Source organism: Euprymna scolopes, chromosome 21 (genome assembly GCF_053919585.1).
Source record: "Euprymna scolopes isolate OS-2025 chromosome 21, ASM5391958v1, whole genome shotgun sequence".
NCBI lineage: Eukaryota > Metazoa > Mollusca > Cephalopoda > Sepiida > Sepiolidae > Euprymna > Euprymna scolopes.
The window spans coordinates 114,073,084-114,086,774 of record NC_136502.1 but is presented as its reverse complement, the minus strand read 5'-3'; positions in this window follow the sequence as shown (position 1 = coordinate 114,086,774).

Genomic DNA, 13,691 nt, shown 5'->3' with positions numbered 1-13,691 from the left:
CCCTACATAGCACCCCTGTAGCTTATGTCCCTGATAGTAGCCCCCTACATCAAAGTGGCAATGTGCCTTGTTTGGGGTGAAAATGTAATAAAAAAAAATAAAAAATAAAATAAAACTTAATATGGCCCACATTTGGATTATCTTCACCTATAATGATCGGTTAATTAGTTTAGTAAATGTACATCCTATATAAGTCCTATGCATAAAGATAAGCATAACATACCTAACTTCATATAAATATACATAAACGTACAAAAGTAATGATTATTATTGTTAAAAATTGAATCATCTGCCGTTTTCATTGAATATGATAAGCTTTTATGCTTGCATCGTGCACAAAATATGTCTATCAAGAATGCCTAATACCATAAGAAAACGCTGAAGTCATGATTTATCCAATAAAATAGTTTGAACCCAAAATATTGAGAAATCGAGTCTTCTGACATGAAAAGAAAGACAGTCACATTTTTGAAAGTTCCTTTAGATTTTATCTAGAATTAATGTGACAGGCTGCAAAGACATAAATTGAAATAGATGGCATCCTCAAAGTTAAAACGCAGGAACCCCAACAAAAGAAGAAAACGTCAAACGAGATAAATGAGCTGAAAGATAAGCAAAATTATAGATGTAAAATCTGCTGCAGGAATCTGATAAAACGCTTTTATGTGAAACAGGATCGACCAAATTTATATGACGTTTTGCTGGAATTAACAACTTCTGCAGAAGTGTAAAAGCCCAGTGAAAAAAAAACAAAAAAACTGTCAACGGTATTTTGAAGACTGTGTGCTAATCTAAGGTGTTTAGAAGAGCGTAAGCCGGTCTAAACTGTTTTGAAGACCATGAGCCTGTTTAAACAGTTTAGAAGATCATGAACCTGTCTAAAGTGTTCTGAAGACCATCAGCTGATCTAAACAATTTTGACAACCATGAGCTCATCTAAACTGTTTTGAAGACTATGATCGCTTTAAACAGTTTGAAAGACTGTGAGCTGATCTAAACAGCTTTGAAGGCCGTGAGCTGGTCTAAACAGTTTTGAAGACCGTGAGTCGGTCTAAACAGTTTTGAAAACCTTGAGCCGATTCATTTGTCTTTTTTTTATTTGATTTTGTTCAAAGCAAAATCTTCTACTACAGCAGGCAGTAATGATTAAATAATAAATATTTATTGATTTTAAACTTTCAGTAAAACTAAAATCTATAGACTTCCCCCCGCCCCCCGCCCAAAATATATTTTTGTGTTCGAGAAAATATGTGCGCATTTAGCATTCAATTTTAGAGTAATCAAGGAAAAATAACAACACCATATTTAAATATTTAGAGATTTATAAAGAATCTGAATTGGAATCGATAATTGTATTGGAATCGGGGAAAAATATTGGAATCGTCGTATCACTAATATGTATTTGACTCAGTGACGTAATGCATACACCATGCCCCAAAGGCTAACACGATTATGTTACAATGTTTAAGTTTTAACTAGCAGTCAAATTGCTAGACATGCAGGGAAAGAACTTGCATTCCTACGAGACACTATCTTCAAGTATCTTTTTTTTTTCTTTTTTTTTTTTACATAGGCAACACCACATTAAGGTCTTTCTGCACAGGAGTTTGTCAGGACTTCAAATTCACATAGTATTTGCAGCCAAAATAAGATCTGCTCGGTATGGCTAGCTTACACTGGCATTTATGAGGAATGGTGCAAATTCTTCAAGTGATGTGAGCTCAAGTAATAGCACAAAGCTGGATACTACACGAGACAAGATGAAATCTCGTCCTGAAATCCAGTAACACCAAGAAACCATGAGGAAGATATACTATATTTAAATGCTTAATTGGGGAGAGGAAAATTATATTCTCAAATTGAATGAGTAAATTCAGTGTTTGACAACTAAAGGAATTTGAGACAACACTTATATTATATACAATATAAGATGGTTTGTCTTTGTTTGCATTTTGTTTCATTTTACTTCAGTTGATGTTCCCCTAATTAAAAGACCCTCCCCCTTTTCCGGGGGGGGGGGCTAATACTTAATCGCTATATGAAATACATAAATATTCAAATATTTCATTCTTCGAAATCTTTCAACTGACAAATTCTCAGTTTAAAAGTTTGAATGCCACTTCTGAAACCTCACTCCAAATTAATTTCAACTTTTTTTTTTGGGGGGGGTCTTTCTCCTGTCTTTTACATTTCTAAAGACATATGAGGTGCCCTCAATAAATGTCCAGACTTTTTTCGTATGGTCACTTTTATTGATAGTACAAACACGAAACTCTAGTTTCTTTCGAAGTAATCTCCTTTGGCCGCAATGCACTTGTTGTACATTTCGAACAACTTCTGCAAGGCCCCATGAAAATCCTCTTGTGTGAGTGTGTCAAAGACCCTCGTGACAGGCTCTTTCATCTCCTCAATTGTCTGATAATGATAGCCGCTAAGGTTTTCCTTGAGCTTAGGAAATAACCAAAAGTCACAGGGAGCAAGGTCTAGATGATACGGAGGGTGAGAAACTGTATTAATGTTCATCTTGGTCAAATAATCTGTAACAAGGATGGAGTTGTGGACTTGTGCATCCGCATTTTCAGTTCCTAACAAATAATTGTGTGTACAGTTCCCACACTGACATCAAACTGTGCACTCATTGTCTCTATAGAAACACGATGGCCTTTATCCATGAAATTCTTTGGTGTTCATACTTCCTTACTCCTTCCAGACCTCTCACCATCCCTCACTGCCTTGCTGTAATCTCTTATGCCATCAAAAACTGAGGCTCGATTCATGCAAGATGGTCCAAAAGCAGTCTGAAGCATTCCATATGCTTCTGTGGCTTTTTTTCCAAGTTTAAAACAGAATTTTATTACCCCTCGTTCTTCTAAAATGTCCTCACGTTCAAATTGCATTTTTGAAATTCACCAGCTGTGACAATCAGGCTTTAGTAGGATGTATTCCAATTCCTGCTGTAGCTGTTCATTTGAACCTGAAATCATTAAAGTTGGTCAGTTATTTCATAAGATATATAGCAATAACACTGAATTTTCAAGAGTCTACAATTTGAAATGCCTGTACAAAAAAAATCTGGAAACTTATTAAAGCCACTTCGTATGTTATGAAATGTTATTTTTTTTTTTTTTACATGGGGGTCACCACTTATCAAGGCCCGTAAGCCACTCGGGGATAAGGGTTATTTTGTGTACAATAATCAATGGGATAATATCATAGTAATAGTTGGTATTGGAGATTTGATAAAGCGTCTTACTTAAGGGGGGCGATTAATCAGGAATTTGTTTATGTTGGACTTGAAGACGTCCAAGTTGTAGTCAGGTGGGAAACAGGCAAACGGAAGAGAGTTCCACAGGCGTGCACTTCTCAGAAAAAAGCTATGCTCATGGAATCTGCGTTTTGATTTAGGCACAGATAAAGAGTGGGGAAATTGCTGACAGTGGTTTTAGCTAGACGGGTGTTTATCGTGAAGGATTGGCGAGGGGGAACGAGAGATTGGAGCTCGGACGAGCACTTGCCATGGAAATAACGATAAAACAAAGACAGGTTGTTATATGCACTAAAACTTATTACACATAAAAATTTTTCCTAGTTATTACTTAAGCAATGATTCTCTCTGTGAATCTCTCCACTGTGCAACACATTACCATGAGGCTACTTCCCAGCTTGTTATAACATGACCATATTCAAATATAATGTTGACAAATTCTTGTTGAGCCAACCTCATAAATAATAAAAAAACTCTATATATCCCATCGTTTTAAATCCTCTCAAGTAAATCCCGATGGTGTAACAAAATGAAAAGAATAATAAACTTCTTCTCTCCTACTTTTTGGATTTTCTAAGGCCAAAGTATGTTTGCGAGCTGAGTGGGTCAGAGACTAAGAAACAGAAAGTCTCACAGCAATCAAACGCTTCGATGCCTTCCAGGTGGCTTTTTTTTAAGTGTCGAACCTGTAATGCCTTTCCATGTAATCATGCCCATATGCTTTACTTTTTTTTTTAAGTTGATAAGTGCTTTTTCTTCTGATGAGTTAAGGGCGAAATAAATTCAAGAATTAATAAATAATTGCATGAATAATTCTGCGCTATGAAATAGGCGCTGTCAAGAATTGTGCATATCAACGTACTTGAAGAAATAAACGGTAAGATGGTCAACATCTTGAAATTTGGAATATAGACTTTTTGTCATATATTTGTTATATGCTCTGTAGTTACATCGAGTTTTATAAATTAAAAGTGAAATATAATTGAAAAAGCAAATATTCCCGTATATATATATATATATATATATATATATATATATATATATATATATATATTCCTGTATGTATATATATATATATATTTTCCCGTATGTATGTATATATATATATATATATATATATATATATATATATATATATATATATATATATATATATATATATATTCCCGTATATATATATATATATTCCCGTATACATATACAGTGATGATCATATTTATTGGCACGGTAAAATAAAAGTTAAATTTTGTCTAATAAATTCTAAAAAAGGGATTAAATTAAAGAAAATAACAAAGTATATTATGTATTTTTAATTTTAAGGGTTGAACCTACATTGACCAAGGTCTTATATGTGGGGTTTCCTCCACATATGGTCTTTGCTTGCAGTATCTGTTCCGGCAGATACTACACTTTGATCTTGACCCGAAGGCCATGAGTTAGCTAAATGGAGACATCAACGGCACTTGCATAGTGGCCTTCGGCCTAAGATCACAGTGTAATATCTGTTCTGAGTCTACACTTCACCTTTTCTGTTCTCGGTCAGTGGGGGAGAAATCCTTCATGACTGAGACAATTTTAATTTTTGTTCCTATCCAGAGGGACCCTTTTTGGGGGGAGCTGGATTTTCCCCACATTAAAACCCGACCTTGAGTCTAACTCTGCAATCGTAGGGAGGCAAGTAAATAGATACATTATTTTAAAAGTTTTTATATGGATTAACTTAGTTCAGATAGTAACAAATAACGTTGGTGGCGCAGTAAATGTTTTGGTTTCGATTCTACCTGATGGCATCCAAGTCATTTTTTTTTTGTTTAACTTTTTAAATCACTAATATATATTGAATACAATATAATAATCAACAGAGAATTGGCTCTATAATAATTAATATGAAATCTGTATAAATTAAAATATCATATTTAAACGTATTTTACGACTGGGCAATGTAGGGCAGCCTGCTAGTTAACAATAAACGAACAATATATGTATCATATACATGAGTATGCGTGTCACATGTGATAGGTAACTAGTTCTATTCATGCATATATTTTATATTTGGGATAGAAAAATCGCTTTTTGGGTGAAAAACATCTTTTGAGTCTCTTCTGGTGTCAAGTTATTTCTGGAGTTTATGATCTGGTTCGGTATTGTAAATTAATAACAAAGCTCTTCCCCTATCCGCAAGCCCTTAACAAGTCAGTGAGTATGTCTTCGACCTTCAAAATTTATTTTATTACAAAATAAAATCCACCATAATGCATTTTGATTCATTCATAAAGAAGTGAGCTACTCGGTTTCCTAAGTGATCCTTGGCAACGCCGGGACACGGATCCTGCTAACCTTATCGATGAGAACCGCTTTCATTTCCAATTAACTCCTTGTGCTCTTGTACTAATTATTTATACATATCTATTTTGACTGTTCTTTTTGTTTATTTCAATTTATTTTCTTTCAACTTCATGCATTCGGTTTGCTGTTAATGTTCAATATGTTTTTTTTAGTGATTGTTCACACAACGTCTGCTTTTAAACTGACAGCCTTGCTGATCGAATTATGATGAGATGAGGGGAAAACCCGCATCACACCGGCGACACCACCAACTGGATAAGCACTGGCACTTTTTATCTTCAAAAGAATTCACTCTGTCCTCGTTATCGTAGCCATCGTTGTCGTCGTCGTCGTCATTTTTTTTTGTCATGATTTCTGCAGAGTGACATTTATTTGTTGTACCGAAAAATTCCACCATCATTCTCTTATCGTCATTAATTGTGATGCCCTGCACGACATCATGACGACGTCCTTTTTTGTTTAATTGTTATTCTTAAAAAAAAAATTTTTTCACCTTAATCTTGCTTGTTATTATCTCTGTTTAGTGATGAAATTTTTGTCACCTGAATTCTTGTACTTCCTGTTTATCATTTTATTGTATGAGAAACAACAATATTAGTAATAACAATGTCTTTCAAATCAATATACAAAATCTAAACACTAACGTTAATTCATTCGTTAAAACATTTGGATACTTGCCCACTGCACATTTTCCTATACCTACGTTGACACAGCGATTCGCCGCCAGTCACCGAAGTTAAGCAATGATGAGCCTGGCCAGTACCAGATGGGTGATCATTTGGGAAGACGTCTGAGCTCCAATCTCTCGTCCCCCCTCGCCAATCTTTCATGAGAAACACCCGTCTGGCTAAAACTACTGTCAATAATTTTCCCCACTCTTTATCTGTGCCTAAATCCAAACGTAGATCCCATGAGCAGAGTTTCTTTCTCAGAAATGCACGATTGTGGAACTCTCTTCCGTTCGCCTGTTTCCCACCTGACTACAACTTGGATGTCTTCAAATCCAACATAAACAAATTCCTGACAAACCGCCCCCTTAAGTAAGACACTCTATCAAATCTCCAATACTAATGATTACTACAATACTATCTCATTGATTACTGTACACGCAATAACCCTTATCCCCGAGTGGCCTCCGGGCCTTGATAAGTGATGACCCCCATGTAAAAAAAAAAAAAAGGGCTGTATATACCGCGCCGAGTCATAAGTTTCCAGGTTGGTATCTGGAAGCGCTTTAATTCATTGAGAGAGATGTACCCCTAGTCTTAGTTAAGATATGCATCTAGGTGAAGGTAACTGATGACGTCGGCAGAAGGACGTTGGATAACCATGTAGGAGAATGAATCTCTTGCTCTTGATCAACTGTTCTATAGTTTTAAGAGTTACGTTATTCGACTGCAGCTTTGTGGATGATCTAAGGACAACAGATAGGTGAAAACAGGTGTCATATGCCACTGCGTTAGGGAAGGTAATGGAAACCCACCCCATGTATTCTGCCAAGTTCAAAATCATGTCTTCAGAGGGATCGGACCAACAGTGGACCAAAGCCTATGGAGAACACTAACCATGATTTCATCTATTGCAAAAACATGCTACGATACAAGAATAATGATGATAAGAATGTTAGTTCAAGATATTTCCGAACCCGTGAGCCAGTCTAAGGTATTTCTCAGACCAAAAGCCGGTCTAAACTATTTCCAAGACCGTGAGCCAGTCTAAGCTATTTCCAAAATCGTAAGCCGGTCTTGGGCTATTTCCGAGACTGTGAGCTGGTCTAAGCTAATTTCGAAACATAGAACTGGTATAAGCTAATTTCGAGACAGAGAGCCGATCTAAGCTTTCTCCAAACCATAAGTTGGGAATAACAGCCCAAATTACCTGGATTTGCCTCTGACTCCTCTAAAGCTTGCAGAAAAGTTATTTTGTAACAAAACCGTCATTAACTCGTAAAATAATATAACATTGAATGTAATATTTTATTTAATCATAGCTCTATTTTAAATATTAAATTTTGAGCTTCAGTTTTGATTTTGAAAATTGGTTCTTAGTCAAATCGATCTGAACTTTATGAATTCAATTTTATATTATTAGCTATATATATATATATATATATATATATATATATATATATATATATATATATATATATATATATATATATATATATATATATATATATATATAAATACGAGCGGTGGTTGACGTTATGTTTTGAGAAAAATAGAAAAACCGAATGAAATTATTAAAATAATCAACGTTTCGTCCTTATTTCAGAGGACAACTTCAGGATATTGAAGTAAAAATGCAAGAAAAGAAAAAGTCATAGATGATACGAAAAAGAGAAAAAGATATGCACACATGTCTGTCCTTCCCGGCATGGGGAGGATTCAAAAACTATTCTCTTTTTCGTACGATCTATGACTTTTTCTTTTCTTGCATTTTTACTTCAATATCCTGAAGATGTCCTCTGAAATAAGGACGAAACGTTGATTATTTTAATAATTTCATTCGGTTTTTCTATTTTTCTCAAAACATATATACATATATATGGGGCTCCTTCAGTCTTTGACAAACTATGGATACCAACGATGGGTGTCTGCGCATGAAATTTTTGTGACAGAAGGTGCGCAATCTCCAACCATACCTCTTCTGAGTCAACATTGTTAAATACCAGTGAAGTGAAGTGTATGTTCAGTACGACTGGAAACAAATGCCGAGATAAGCAGAGAGCACATACAGGACCTAGAATTCCCAAATGGTCACCCATCTGGTACTAACCAGGCTCAACGTTGCTTAACTTCAATGATCTGAAGAGAACCGGTGTGTCAACGCGATTATATACATAGTAAACATTCCAATACCACAAATATATTTATATAACGTTCATATTATTTTATTAGGTATATGGTATGCCTTTTTATATATGAGTTGTTTGGTCAGTCTATACGATTATAGATATAATAGCAGGCTGCCTGGCATTGCCCAGTCATAATATTCGCATAAATATTATATTTTAATTAATACACAAACTGAGACGCATGGCGTGCGAGTATTGTTTTTTTTTAAACAGTTCACTTCTTGACGTTTCTGAATTTTTGAGATGCGGATTATTTGTATTATTTGGACTGATTGGATTACTGTTCTCATCTTGAGAGTGACTTTCACAATGTTTCGGTCGATGTAACCTCCGACCTTCTTCAGGTGTATCTTGTCAAACTCAGGAATGCTTCTGCCGAACACGGAGGGACACGTGACGCAGTGGTTAGTGTACTTGGAAAAATCAATTGTAAAAAGTGATATTCTCCTGAAGGTTGAAGGTTCAATCCTCAGTATGGGTGACCAAAAAATACAATTGCAAATTATTTAGGACCTCTATCCAGTCATAGCTGACGGAACAAGAGCATGCTATCCTCTGAAGTAAATAAAGGGTTCCGCTCGAAATGCCGTCCAAATTCCCAAGTTCAACAGAAACGTTCTCGAGTTCGATAAGTTACACATGGAGAAGGTCGGAGGTTACATCGACCGAAACGTTGTGAAAATCACATTTAAGATGAGAAAAGTAGTCCGAAGAATTCAAATAAAGTGTCTGTCTGTTTGTGTACATTTTCCTACACAATAACTCTGTCAATTTTAAGTCTACAGACTCGACATTTGATATACAGGGTACTGAGATTTGAGAAAATCTTTAGAATTCGTTTTCGGCCAGAAATTTATCTGTTAAGAGGTCAAAGTTCAACAATTTTACCTTTGAGAACTCTACCAAATTCCTCTGCCAATTTTGGGTATAAACACTTGAAACTTTAGATATAGGTTCCTTGGACATGGATCTAACTTAATAACTTGATTTGAGCCCAAAACAATAAATGTTTAGGGGTCAAAGTTTGAAAAAATTTGACCTCTGCGGTCTCTACCAGATTACACAATTTCTGGTCTAAACATTTGCTATTTTACATAAAGGGTATTCAGAGATAGGGCAAGTTTTTAATCGGTTTGGGTCGAAAATTTGAACTACAAATATATAAATGTATGTATGTATGTTTGCATGTCTGCTTAAAACCTTTGACAGAGGCGACGGATTTTCACAAGATTAGTATGATTTTGAAGCCCGACCCTCCAGACGACAAATACCGAAAAATTAGCTAAAAACATTGATTTTTTTACCATCAACTGGGCACTTTTCTAAAGGGAAGGGTCGCTTTTTTTCACCGATATTTTCGATTGTTTAGCCTTAATTTAAAGCTACTTCACATCCGGTTTGGCGGTGGTTGTAACAACAAAGACATCACGTTTTTCCCCCGTTCTTTTCCCCCTTCACGTACAAGTTTGAGCCTGCCTTCCTACTACCTCTTTTTTAATTTTCTTTTTGCTGAACACACACCTCCAAACACTCGGGCAATGCCGGGCACCTGTGCTAGTATATAATAAATAAATATATACATCAGTACGGCTAGACAGGCACTATCTCAAGCCAGGATTGAAACCCGACCGTCTGAACGACAGTCAAGGCTCCTAACCACTACGCTATTGGCGGCTGCTGAGCGAGTCATGAGTTTAACGATGTTTTGACATCGTCCGAACTACCTCTGCTCGCTTTGTTTACGCAAAGAGCATCGCTTATACGCTAATGGTAATTCGTGTATCACTTCTCAATATGCTCAACAAGATAAGGAGCATTATACTCATCCACATACAGTACTGTTTCGCTGTTTCAAAGCTCATCAGTGCGGCTAGGCAGGCAACTACCTCAAGCCAGAATTGAAACCCGACCGTCTGTACGATAGTCAAGGATGACTACTTCATTTAATGACATAAATTAACATACGAAAGTATAATTTCATGTGTAAACTAAGTATTTACTTCAACAGTGCTCAATATATAGGTAGAGCTAGGTAGTAAGTTAGAAAAATATATATGGCAATTAAGCTACATAGAATATTCTGCGTTTCATCCGCACTAGCATTCGTCAGGCCCTGATGAATTCTAGTGGGGATTAAACGCGGAATATTCTGTGTAGCTTAATTGCCATATATATATATATATAATTTGCCTGTCATCCTTTATTTAAAAGATGGAATCGCCCGATCATTGAAGACAAGATTCAAGCAAGCAAGAAAGGACGCCCAGACAATCCATAGATTTTTATAATTATTAAGATTTAATTGATGTCAGTTTTTGCTGGTATCTAGTTTATATCTCTCTCTGTCTGTTCGTAACATTTTTTCGTGGAAACTCCTGGTCCAATCTGGCTAAAATTTTGCATGGACTTTTGTTATGATTAGGTGCAACGAATTAAGTATTGTGGTATCCGTTCGATGAGATGAATAGGGGTTCGTATTTAATGCAAAAAATGAAAGCAAATTTGACTACATTAAAACTTCAATTTTGGTATAAAGCAATTAACTGCCAATAACTTTTGTATATAACATATATCTTTTGTATATAATATATATCTTTTGTATATAATATATATCTTTTGTATATAATATATATCTTTTGTATATAATATATATCTTTTGTATATAATATATAACTTTTGTATATAATATATATCTTTTGTATATAATATATAACTTTTGTATATAATATATATCTTTTGTATATAATATATAACTTTTGTATATAATATATAACTTTTGTATATAATATATATCTTTTGTATATAATATATATCTTTTGTATATAATATATATCTTTTGTATATAATATATATCTTTTGTATATAATATATAACTTTTGTATATAATATATATCTTTTGTATATAATATATAACTTTTGTATATAATATATATCTTTTGTATATAATATATAACTTTTGTATATAACATATATCTTTTGTATATAATATATATCTTTTGTATATAATATATATCTTTTGTATATAATATATATCTTTTGTATATAATATATATCTTTTGTATATAATATATAACTTTTGTATATAATATATATCTTTTGTATATAATATATAACTTTTGTATATAATATATATCTTTTGTATATAATATATAACTTTTGTATATAATATATAACTTTTGTATATAATATATATCTTTTGTATATAATATATATCTTTTGTATATAATATATATCTTTTGTATATAATATATATCTTTTGTATATAATATATAACTTTTGTATATAATATATATCTTTTGTATATAATATATAACTTTTGTATATAATATATATCTTTTGTATATAATATATATCTTTTGTATATAATATATAACTTTTGTATATAATATATAACTTTTGTATATAATATATATCTTTTGTATATAATATATATCTTTTGTATATAATATATATCTTTTGTATATAATATATATCTTTTGTATATAATATATATCTTTTGTATATGATATATATCTTTTGTATATAATATATATCTTTTGTATATAATATATATCTTTTGTATATGATATATAACTTTTGTATATGATATATAACTTTTGTATATAATATATAACTTTTGTATATAATATATAACTTTTGTATATAATATATATCTTTTGTATATAATATATATCTTTTGTATATAATATATAACTTTTGTATATAATATATATCTTTTGTATATGATATATAACTTTTGTATATAATATATAACTTTTGTATATAATATATAACTTTTGTATATAATATATATCTTTTGTATATAATATATATCTTTTGTATATAATATATATCTTTTGTATATGATATATAACTTTTGTATATAATATATAACTTTTGTATATGATATATAACTTTTGTAACTTTTGAATATAATATACAACTTTTGTATATGATATGTAACTTTTGTATATGATATGTAACTTTTGTATATGATATGTAACTTTTGTATATAATATATAACTTTTGTATATGATATATAACTTTTGTATATGATATATAACTGCTGTATATGATATATAACTGCTGTATATAATATATAATTCTTGTATATAATATACAACTTTTGTATATATATAACTTTTGTATATATATAACTTTTGTATATGATATATAACTTTTGTATATATATAACTTTTGTATATAATATATAACTTTTGTATATAATATATAACTTTTGTATATGATATATAACTTTTGTATATAATATACAACTTTTGTATTTGATATATAACTGCTGTATATAATATACAGCTTTTGTATATAATATACAACTTTTGTATATAATATACAACTTTTGTATATAATATACAACTTTTGTATATAATGTACAACTTTTGTATATAATGTACAACTTTTGTATATAATATACACACACATCAACAGAAACAATAGACATCGGATAACATTTTTAACGACATGTACTATCCATTGTCAGATTGCCACCTGATACTGAATCTATTGCAATGCTATCTGTATCGTTTATAGCTCTTGTTACAGTTCGTAGTTTATATAAGACCAGCAACACTGCCCAGAGTTGCCCGGAGCAAAAGCACAACATAACTTTTATCAAGTCTTCTATCTATTTATTTTTCTATCATTCTCTTCTTTCCCCAACCGAATTTTCCTTCTCCCTCTCTTCACTCTCTTTTTCTCCTTCATCTAACCCATTCCTTTCATTGCAACACACACACACACACACACAAAATTCTACTTTATATAGATTCATCAAGGAATTAGGCGGCACAAGAAACATAACTTTTAATTAGTACATAACATGTCTCGAAGACTGACCCTTCCAGACGTGTTCTGTTCGAGTTTAGAGTCAATGAATGACTATTATTATTTTTTGAAATTTTAGATATTATTCATCCGGAGCAACGCCAATCAAATTTGTGGGTGTTTCTTTTGAGTTTTTCAAGTTTTAGCTGGACTTAACAATCCAACAAATTTTAAAAGCCGACCAATATACCTCCATCCTCAAATCACGAAAGCCCTTATACAACTCCAAAATCAAAAATTTTGTCCCAGTTGAGACATAGGAGGAATGGAGAAACAATATTTCCAAAAGAGGGGACATCATTGAAGACCCAATTTTGTGCCTCCTAGGTTTTGCTAGAAATATTAGGAAGCAGTGGGTAGCCACAAACCGGATCAGAACAAGACAATCCAGGACTGCAGTAA